The following is a 10643-nucleotide window of genomic DNA, read 5'->3' on the forward strand; positions in this document are numbered from 1 at the left end:
CTGAAAGGTGATAAAAGTTTATTGGATTGAAAAATAGATACAATTTCACAGACATTTCGTGTTCTGCAGTTTTTCTTGAAGCTGTAACGATTTGTGCAAAATCAACATTTTATGTAGGTTTGACACTAAATGTAGCTTATTGACACATTTTAAAGTGCAGGATGTGAGGAAGAAGAACTGTTCAAGATTCTAACTTTGAGAATCAATAAAAATAGAACAGATTTTTAACAGACGCTGTACTTTGAAAGCTAATCCACAACATGATGGTTCTGAAGCAAAGAAAGAGTTCATCAATCAGGTTCAAAGGTTGAACACAAAGCAGAAGCTTGATAGATTCACAGACATTCAGTAAAGGTGGAAATCAATGTTTTTACTGTGTTTGTGTTGTCTTTAAAAACCTCATTTTTTTGTTTATTATCTTACTTATTTAAGTAAGATTTTATAGTGGTGGTGGTGGGGGGGGGGGGGGTCTCCATTTATAGATAAACCAAATCCTACTTGTGCTTTCTTTATTGTTTTTTAAATTGCTAAACTTTTTCGAGGGAGATTTTCTTTTTCGGACGTTCCCTGAATGTCTCGGACTAGTCACCTACTGGACTCCAGCGTGAAAGGTTCGGATCAGAACCGCTCTGGGTTCGGCTTTTGTGCTTCCGTGTCCTACTTCTCCCGAACAACCTGAGTCCAAACGACGGTGAGGAGCAGAATTCTGCTTTCTGAGCTTCACACATGCGACAATCATGAGAAGACGAGCAGCTCATGCGTGGCGGTTAAGATCAAAGAAATTGTTCAAAGCTTTTAGGGAAACGAAAGACGACGGCCGCCGTGTTTGCTCAATTAGTTCACTTTCTGGAGTGATTTAAGTCGATATTACGAGATTATAACTACTGCTTTCGTGAGATAACGGAATAGATGTGTTGCTCGTCTTGTCGAAAACACAGTTTAATGATGTGTTATTAGTAGAAAACAAAAACAAATTTAATTGTTGCTAACGTTCAAAGCTCTAATCTAAATAAATGGCGGATTTGAAAGTAGTTTCTGGCCCGCTAATTTCACCAAATTTCCATTCCGTTCCAGTAAATAACGTTAAACTTCTTATTTATTGCTGACTGTGGGTGTTTGTCGTCAATTTCTCTGCATTTGGACGGCCAGAAAGCGCGTAGAAAAGGTCCAGTTATTTGATCATTTGATCACTGTTTTTTTAGGACTACGGCAGTTGTCCTAAAGCGAGGTGATAAGGACACGTCTACAACTTGGGTGACTCCAACACGCTGGTTCACTCTAAGAAAAGCAGTAATAAAGTAATAGTATGGATTTATGTGGAGTTTGTTTGAACAATAGTGAGTACTTGTAATGTTTTAGAGGTTATTTATGTTGACTTACTGAGAAACTGCTATTGTTTGTCTGGGGTGTTTTGGTGTACTTTATTGACGGTCCCCGTCTGCCTCTGTAGCTTCACATCGAAGTAAACTCAGGCTGTGACTCGTTTTCTGCTTCACCACAGACACAAATAAAAAGTTTACACTAGTCAATAGAACTATATCCAACGTCATGTTTGTGGATAAAGTTAGTATGAAAAAAACAAAGCAGACCGGTGACCGGATGTGTCTGTGACACGAACACATTCTCAACTTCTAATTGCAGCTCATCTTATATGTTTGATGAGCAAATGAAGTTATTTGCCTTTATAGTTCTTGAAATACTGGAACAAAATTCCACAGAATAAATATAATGAAGATCCACCGTTTCTTTATTTTAGTTGAATGCAACGCTTCCATGTAATGAATCTCCAGGTGGAGCGGTGAAACAGCGGCACCATGTGGCAGATCTACAGCAGGTATTTTCTGCATTAAACATGACTGGATCTTTGTGTTTAGAAACAGGATTTTTGAAGTAGAATTTTACCTCACAGGTGCTCACAATGTATTTAAAGAATTTCAGAGGCAGCATATTGGAGAAAAAGCAGGAAATGGTCAGAATTTAGTTCAATCAGGAGCCGACAGGCTCTCAACAGGGAAGCAAGCCACTCAGGATCGTCTCCGCACCAATGAAAGTGTATAATCCTGGTCTTTGATGGGTTCTTCTTATTGAATTTAGGTCCATGTGGGTTCTGTCCGTCCTGTTGCTGGAAGCAGAAGCACAGACTCTCGTCTGAGCTGATTTTTCTGCAGCGAGTCGTCGTCGCTCTGGCTTCCTGCTTGAAGACAGCAGCAGAATGACGTCAGTCTGACGCCATCAGACCAGTTTTCTTTTTCTCCACACAGATCCTTGTCCTAAAGAGCGTCTCCACCCCTGTGTGTATAACCATCAGCACACGGGGGTTGGTTGGAGCTGCTGGTGGGTTGTTAAAGGTTCACAGATCCTCCATCTGGGGTTGGAGAGGAGGGGTAATGACTCTGCTTTTTGTTTCAGTGTTTCCAGCAATCCAGTCACGCTGGTTTGACATCACACAGCCCCCGTCTCTCTCCCAGCATGCCTCTGAAGAACAATGAGGTAAACAAACAAACAAACAAACAAAAACATAAATGAAGCATTTCAGACCCAAATGTAGTGAAAGATTGAATGGAAAAGTTGTATCTGAAAAGATGTGGTTTCATGACATCCAAAAGATTTTGTCTTTCCAGAGTTTCTATTGATTGTGGCCTCCTATAAAGTCCACAGCGTTGTGTCAGGACACACCTGTGGGATGTAAAGAGCAAAGGAAAGAGCGGTTGAAAAAGAAGTGACAGAGAGGAGCTCCTTGCACTAGGTCTCTAGTGCATCTACTAAAATTGGAACGATACAGAGAAGATTAGCATGGCCCCTGCGCAAGGATGACACGCAAATTCGTGAAGCGTTCCTCATTTTCTCTTTTAAAAAACAATTTCACCCATCTGTGTGTCCTTGTTTTAATAAACATAGCCCTTAATGTGACACATCAAGCTAATATCAGACAAATTTTAATAGAGTTCATAGTAAAAGTTTCAGGAAAACTCACAGCAGACAAAATTGTAGATGTAAATTAAAGCCGCAAGCGGCATTGTATAGCCAGTAGGCGCTACCCGCTTCTACGCACCACCTCCGCTATCGCTGCCCACCTCCATGCAGCTCAGCCGCCCTCACCGCCCAAAAAATGCATATACTAACCATGCTAACTATGGGAGTTATGCTGATGTGGCTAAAAGTGCTAGCATTGCGATCAGCATCATCAACTCACTCACTAAAACACATTGCTCCATTAGTAAGAGCTACATATCATAAGTCGATAGACTATCCACATTTTCTTTTTTTAAATGGCGGCTTTCTGTTGATTTTATCTCCATAGCAACCATTTTATGTTTTGGTTGCCAGGGAATAACGAACAGAACAATGTCAGTTTCAGACGGATCAGAAAAAGTAAACTTTTGGATGTCCTTAGCAACAGATGTTTTTTGCTAACCGCGCCCACATTCCTTATATGGCCATATCCAGTGTTCTTCATTATGTTCAGTTCCAGCCATGGATGCATGCATTCAAATTTCACAGCATTCCATTGAAAAACATAAGAGGTATAACAGTGCGCCACATTTGCTGGCTCGCCACGCGGACACCAGGTCCAAATCTTCAACTTGTAATTGTGACATTTTTTCCACAGTAGCTTGACAATGATGCCCAAGAAGTTACGAGACGATCGCTAAAAAATTGTCAAATTCGGTACTGGAGCAAATTTTGGTCCTAAAGTGCTTTTTTTGAAAATTCAAGATGGCGGTTTCTTCCCGAGGTCAAAGGGCAACATCATTAACAGCGGCGTTTCCGCTGACTATGAAATTGCGCTATTTGGATTTGCAACAGTAATTTCACCTAATGGAAAAAGAACAATTTTGGAAAAACTCGTCTCTGTAAAATAATCACAAAGTTGTCTGAAATGATTTCAGTGGTGAAAAAGTGTCATTGTGTGAATTAAAGGGACACGTGATGTAACTCTGAGGGTGACAGGTGTTGGACTGAGCTGCCTTGTCTGACCTAAGACACAATCAGAGCCTCAAAGTGATGTGAAGCCTTTGTGTGAACAGTTTGTGTTGTTCTGTGTGAACAGTTTGTGTTGTTTTGTGCTTCTTTTTCAGATTTATTCAGCAACCTGAAGCTGCCTGAAGGGACGAGAGAAGATGGAGCTACAATTCCTCAGGAAGACTCTTTTTTTAGTGTTAATCAGATGTTTTCATCTCTGCTGGTGTTTTGCTAAAAAAAAACATCATTTCTAGTTTGGAAATGCAGCTCATCTGTCTAGATTTATTGCAAAGTTTTATGTTTATTCATTCCATAAGTTAGAATGACTTCTGTAGAGTTCTTCTTCACATCCTGTTCTGTTTCAATAAACCATGTTGTGACAAACCTTCATGGAAACTCATTTTTAGCCAAATCCCTACCTGTTCAAATGAAAGAACAGAACACAACCTTACCAACATTTGATTTATTTTTCAATCCATAACATGTAAAATAGGTTTTTCAATAGTCTTAAATGGTCCTTGGATCTTTTCATTTCTTCCCTCCATTCCTCCACACTCTTCCCGTCTGCAGCTGCGCAGTTAGGCGTCCCAGAAATCCGTTTCTGCAGGTGGTCTGCACAACCTGTCGGCGGACTTCTGTCCCTGCTGGAAGGTCTTGCTCTGGTGCTGCAGCTGCTGCCTCCAACACTTTCCTCCTCCTGAAGGCGGTGGTCCTGGGCACACGCTCAGGAGGAGGAGGAGGTGATGGTGGTGGAGCCTCAGGGGCGGCTAGGATTCATCATTGGAACGTGTTGCTGCAGAGGCGTCTTCTCCTCTGGCATCTTGTCGTCGTAGGGCTGTCCCACCTGAACCAATGACAGCCCTTTAGCTGCAGGGAAACAGCAGCGGCAGCAGCAGGAAGGACTCCAGCTTCCTGCTCCTGCACAGCCCTCTCCCATTTTTTTGCCGACTGGAGAACCTGGAGACACAGAGAGGTGCTGGGATTTTAGGAACAGATACAAGATACAGACTGCAGAAGTTGGAGCTCTCACCACTGTGACAGGGTCCTCTGGTTCAGCAGAAACAGCTGAAGTCCAGTCTGAGCCATCAGCCTGGGGTTCCACAGAACTGTGGGAGACTCTCCTTCCCAGGAAAGGAAGAGTTCTTCCTCCTTGTGGGTCTAAAAAGTCCTTCCAGAGGAAAGCATCATTGCAGGTCCACCATTCTTCCTTTATAAACCTTTAAAAGTCGTGAAATGAGCCCTAGAATCTTATTTGCAGCCTTATAATCGTTTTATAATCCGTGCATCGGCATATGTTGACATAACTTACCCAGAATGTGAACCACATACAATTAAGGGTCCAGAAAGAGAGAAAACAAAACAGAAAGGCACAGTTTTACAATCTATTAGAGCATCTTTTACCAAAAACACGCCACAGAAAAGGGAAGAAACTTTTCCACAACACATCAATATCATTTCAGCACTTCAACCCGTCGAGCTCTCGTTAAATCAAAGGAAAAACAGCACTTACGTCCAACCAGGAAGACGGCAGGCATGACAGTAAAAGCCGGGGGGCGGGATCGAGAAATTGGAACAAATCCGGCTCTCTGATTGGACGCCCAAAGTTTGATACTTGAAATTGGAACAAATGCTGCCATCTGATTGGTTGAGAAATTGGAACAATCGGAACAGAGAAAAGTGGGCGCGGCGGATGTTGCTCATTCTTCTCTGTGGGGGGAAGAGGGGAGAAGACGGGCCTCTTGCTGCCGTGCACGAGCTCGTGAGTTCGAGCCCCGCCTTGGGCAATCACAACAAAAGACATTACAATTGTGTCAATTTACAGAAACATGTGTAAAATTATCACAAAGTTGTCTGAAATGATTTCAGTGGTGAAAAAGTGTGAATTAAAGGGACACGTGATGTAACTCTGAGGGTGACAGGTGTTGGATTGAGCTGCCTTGTCTGGCCTAAGACACAATCAGAGCCTCAAAGTGATGTGAAGCCTTTGTGTGAACAGTTTGTGTTGTTCTGTGTGAACAATTTGTGTTGTTTTGTGCTTCTTTTTCAGATTTATTCAGCAACCTGAAGCTGCCTGAAGGGATGAGAGAAGATGGAGCTACAATTCCTCAGGAAGACTCTTTTTTTTAGTGTTAATCAGATGTTTTCATCTCTGCTGGTGTTTTGCTAAAGAAACATCATTTATAGTTTGGAAATGCAGCTCATCTGTCTAGATTTATTGCAAAGTTTTATGTTTATTCATTCCATAAATTACAAGTTAGAGTTCTTCTTCACATCCTGTTCTGTTTCAATAAACTATGTTGTGACAAACCTTCATGGAAACTCATTTTTAGCCAAAGTACTACCTGTTTAATAAAACTAAATAACACAAGCTTTGCAACAAAAAATATTTATGTGTGAAATAAAAAAATATAGATATATTTTTGAAGGTCTTCATTGTTCCTGTTCCCATTTCATCTGTTCCCTCCGCTCCTCCACACTTTTCCCGCCGACAGTTGCGCAGTACGACAGCCCAGACATGCGTGTGTGGCCAGTGTCTAGCCTTTTGGGCTGGCCACACTTTCTGCAGGTGTACTGCACAACCTGTCGGCGGACTTTTGTGGCTAGTGGAAGGCCTTCCTCTGGTGCTTCTGCTTCTACCGCTTTCCTCCTTCTGTCCCCTTCCATCCCGTGCTCCCCCTCCAGCTGGGACCGCTTAGCCTGAGTCAGACGGCGGGCTCCTCCGGGGTCCACCTGGAAGATGCAGTGAGACAGCTGCCTCATGAAGGTGGGATGGAGCTGGTGGCTCTCAGTGGTCACACCTGAGGCAAAGCGGCGCATCAGGTACCAAATGTCAAGTCGAACCACCAGGCAGCTGCCCCCACTCCTACAAGACAAACGTTGAGAGACCTTTAGGACTGAACTGTGTCAGCAGTAGTGCAAACATAGTGAATCTGAGTTGGTACCCAAAACAAGGCAGATGTCTTGGACACGCCGTCTCTGCTGCAGCAGCAGTCGTGATCCACGTAGATGAGCTGGGGGGAGGACCTTGGAGAGTCCATACAGGACTAAAGGACTGTCTTCTGTTCAGGTGGGACAACACTGCGACTAGAAGATACTGAAGTCAGAGAAGCTGCTCCTGCTATCATCCTCATCATCAGAAGAGGAAGAAAGCCGAAGCAGCAGCTTCTGTATTTTAGAGAGGGCCTCCATCATGGACACATTTTCCATCAGAAGGTGTGGCCACACATGCAATGCTGGTGTCTCCTATAATGTGCAGCTGTCAGTAGGAAACGTGTGGAGGAAGAATAGGAAACAAAAGACTGAAAGGTGATAAAAGTTTATTGGATTGAAAAATAGATACAATTTCACAGACATTTCGTGTTCTGCAGTTTTTCTTGAAGCTGTAACGATTTGTGCAAAATCAACATTTTATGTAGGTTTGACACTAAATGTAGCTTATTGACACATTTTAAAGTGCAGGATGTGAGGAAGAAGAACTGTTCAAGATTCTAACTTTGAGAATCAATAAAAATAGAACAGATTTTTAACAGACGCTGTACTTTGAAAGCTAATCCACAACATGATGGTTCTGAAGCAAAGAAAGAGTTCATCAATCAGGTTCAAAGGTTGAACACAAAGCAGAAGCTTGATAGATTCACAGACATTCAGTAAAGGTGGAAATCAATGTTTTTACTGTGTTTGTGTTGTCTTTAAAAACCTCATTTTTTTGTTTATTATCTTACTTATTTAAGTAATGATTTTATAGTGGTGGTGGTGGTGGGGGGGGTCTCCATTTATAGATAAACCAAATCCTACTTGTGCTTTCTTTATTGTTTTTTAAATTGCTAAACTTTTTCGAGGGAGATTTTCTTTTTCGGACGTTCCCTGAATGTCTCGGACTAGTCACCTACTGGACTCCAGCGTGAAAGGTTCGGATCAGAACCGCTCTGGGTTCGGCTTTTGTGCTTCCGTGTCCTACTTCTCCCGAACAACCTGAGTCCAAACGACGGTGAGGAGCAGAATTCTGCTTTCTGAGCTTCACACATGCGACAATCATGAGAAGACGAGCAGCTCATGCGTGGCGGTTAAGATCAAAGAAATTGTTCAAAGCTTTTAGGGAAACGAAAGACGACGGCCGCCGTGTTTGCTCAATTAGTTCACTTTCTGGAGTGATTTAAGTCGATATTACGAGATTATAACTACTGCTTTCGTGAGATAACGGAATAGATGTGTTGCTCGTCTTGTCGAAAACACAGTTTAATGATGTGTTATTAGTAGAAAACAAAAACAAATTTAATTGTTGCTAACGTTCAAAGCTCTAATCTAAATAAATGGCGGATTTGAAAGTAGTTTCTGGCCCGCTAATTTCACCAAATTTCCATTCCGTTCCAGTAAATAACGTTAAACTTCTTATTTATTGCTGACTGTGGGTGTTTGTCGTCAATTTCTCTGCATTTGGACGGCCAGAAAGCGCGTAGAAAAGGTCCAGTTATTTGATCATTTGATCACTGTTTTTTTAGGACTACGGCAGTTGTCCTAAAGCGAGGTGATAAGGACACGTCTACAACTTGGGTGACTCCAACACGCTGGTTCACTCTAAGAAAAGCAGTAATAAAGTAATAGTATGGATTTATGTGGAGTTTGTTTGAACAATAGTGAGTACTTGTAATGTTTTAGAGGTTATTTATGTTGACTTACTGAGAAACTGCTATTGTTTGTCTGGGGTGTTTTGGTGTACTTTATTGACGGTCCCCGTCTGCCTCTGTAGCTTCACATCGAAGTTAACTCAGGCTGTGACTCGTTTTCTGCTTCACCACAGACACAAATAAAAAGTTTACACTAGTCAATAGAACTATATCCAACGTCATGTTTGTGGATAAAGTTAGTATGAAAAAAACAAAGCAGACCGGTGACCGGATGTGTCTGTGACACGAACACATTCTCAACTTCTAATTGCAGCTCATCTTATATGTTTGATGAGCAAATGAAGTTATTTGCCTTTATAGTTCTTGAAATACTGGAACAAAATTCCACAGAATAAATATAATGAAGATCCACCGTTTCTTTATTTTAGTTGAATGCAACGCTTCCATGTAATGAATCTCCAGGTGGAGCGGTGAAACAGCGGCACCATGTGGCAGATCTACAGCAGGTATTTTCTGCATTAAACATGACTGGATCTTTGTGTTTAGAAACAGGATTTTTGAAGTAGAATTTTACCTCACAGGTGCTCACAATGTATTTAAAGAATTTCAGAGGCAGCATATTGGAGAAAAAGCAGGAAATGGTCAGAATTTAGTTCAACCAGGAGCCGACAGGCTCTCAACAGGGAAGCAAGCCACTCAGGATCGTCTCCGCACCAATGAAAGTGTATAATCCTGGTCTTTGATGGGTTCTTCTTATTGAATTTAGGTCCATGTGGGTTCTGTCCGTCCTGTTGCTGGAAGCAGAAGCACAGACTCTCGTCTGAGCTGATTTTTCTGCAGCGAGTCGTCGTCGCTCTGGCTTCCTGCTTGAAGACAGCAGCAGAATGACGTCAGTCTGACGCCATCAGACCAGTTTTCTTTTTCTCCACACAGATCCTTGTCCTAAAGAGCGTCTCCACCCCTGTGTGTATAACCATCAGCACACGGGGGTTGGTTGGAGCTGCTGGTGGGTTGTTAAAGGTTCACAGATCCTCCATCTGGGGTTGGAGAGGAGGGGTAATGGCTCTGCTTTTTGTTTCAGTGTTTCCAGCAATCCAGTCACGCTGGTTTGACATCACACAGCCCCCGTCTCTCTCCCAGCATGCCTCTGAAGAACAATGAGGTAAACAAACAAACAAACAAACAAAAACATAAATGAAGCATTTCAGACCCAAATGTAGTGAAAGATTGAATGGAAAAGTTGTATCTGAAAAGATGTGGTTTCATGACATCCAAAAGATTTTGTCTTTCCAGAGTTTCTATTGATTGTGGCCTCCTATAAAGTCCACAGCGTTGTGTCAGGACACACCTGTGGGATGTAAAGAGCAAAGGAAAGAGCGGTTGAAAAAGAAGTGACAGAGAGGAGCTCCTTGCACTAGTTCTCTAGTGCATCTACTAAAATTGGAACGATACAGAGAAGATTAGCATGGCCCCTTAGGGGAGGATGTTGCCCATTCTTCTCTGTCGGGGGAAGAGGGGGGAAGGGGGTTTTTCTTGGGGGAACAGGGGCGGAGGGGGGGCCTCTTGCTGCCGTGCACAAGGTCGTGAGTTCGAGCCCCGCCTTGGGCAAACACAACAAAAAAATAAAATGTCAGTGGGAACAAAAGTTTTATTGTGAGTATTAAAGGGACACATGATGGGACAGATGTTAAATTGACCTGCTTTGTCTGAGCAAAGACAGAATCAGAGCCTCAAAGTCATGTGTGATCAATTTGTGTTGTTGTGTGCTTCTTTTTTCAGATTTATTCATCAACCTGGAGCTGTCTGAAGGGATGCATTCTTTGAAAAAGCAGACAAAGTTTTTTGAGAGAAGGCATCTTCTCATCTGGCATCTTGTTGTCTAAGGGCTGTCCCTGTCCCACCCCAACCAAGCAAGGAGATCCCTTTAGTTGCAGGAAGAGGCTGGGGTCCATCTGAGAATCCATCCTGTTCTGTTTCAATAAACTATGTTGTGACAAACCTTCATGGAAACTCATTTTTACCCAAATTACTACCCGTTTAAATAAAAGAATAGAA

At 42.4% G+C, this 10643-nt stretch overlaps 3 long non-coding RNA genes, 1 other non-coding gene and 1 pseudogene across 7 annotated transcripts; 4 read left to right on the forward strand and 1 right to left on the reverse strand.

The window, feature by feature from the left end:
• The first annotated feature begins 309 nt into the window (after positions 1 to 309).
• On the forward strand, positions 310 to 6271 carry LOC144995135 (uncharacterized). 3 transcript variants are annotated; one of them, XR_013658769.1, is made up of 5 exons: positions 310 to 691; positions 1757 to 1834; positions 2095 to 2334; positions 2410 to 2490; positions 4080 to 4347. It is a non-coding gene; the product is annotated as an uncharacterized LOC144995135 (long non-coding RNA). The 3 variants fall into 3 exon arrangements; XR_013658770.1 differs by lacking the exon at positions 4080 to 4347 and adding an exon at positions 6011 to 6271 and having other exon boundaries at positions 480 to 691; positions 2262 to 2334; XR_013658768.1 differs by having other exon boundaries at positions 480 to 691; positions 2262 to 2334.
• Positions 2740 to 2845, forward strand: LOC144995713 (U6 spliceosomal RNA). Its single transcript, XR_013659223.1, has one exon. It is a non-coding gene; the product is annotated as a U6 spliceosomal RNA (small nuclear RNA).
• On the reverse strand, positions 4412 to 5504 carry LOC144995146 (uncharacterized). Its single transcript, XR_013658794.1, has 3 exons — positions 5474 to 5504; positions 4994 to 5170; positions 4412 to 4920 (listed from the first exon to the last, which is right to left on the reverse strand). It is a non-coding gene; the product is annotated as an uncharacterized LOC144995146 (long non-coding RNA).
• A 1412-nt stretch (positions 6272 to 7683) lies between the features above and the next one.
• On the forward strand, positions 7684 to 10590 carry LOC144995142 (uncharacterized). 2 transcript variants are annotated; one of them, XR_013658786.1, is made up of 5 exons: positions 7684 to 7951; positions 9017 to 9094; positions 9522 to 9594; positions 9670 to 9750; positions 10368 to 10590. It is a non-coding gene; the product is annotated as an uncharacterized LOC144995142 (long non-coding RNA). The 2 variants fall into 2 exon arrangements; XR_013658787.1 differs by having other exon boundaries at positions 7740 to 7951; positions 9355 to 9594.
• LOC144995722 (U6 spliceosomal RNA) lies at positions 10000 to 10062 on the forward strand (annotated as a pseudogene).
• Positions 10591 to 10643: the final 53 nt, after the last annotated feature.

The sequence above is a fragment of the Oryzias latipes genome, chromosome 11 (assembly GCF_053564925.1).
Source record: "Oryzias latipes strain Hd-rR chromosome 11, Olatipes_Hd-rR_3.1".
Taxonomy (NCBI): Eukaryota; Metazoa; Chordata; class Actinopteri; order Beloniformes; family Adrianichthyidae; genus Oryzias; species Oryzias latipes.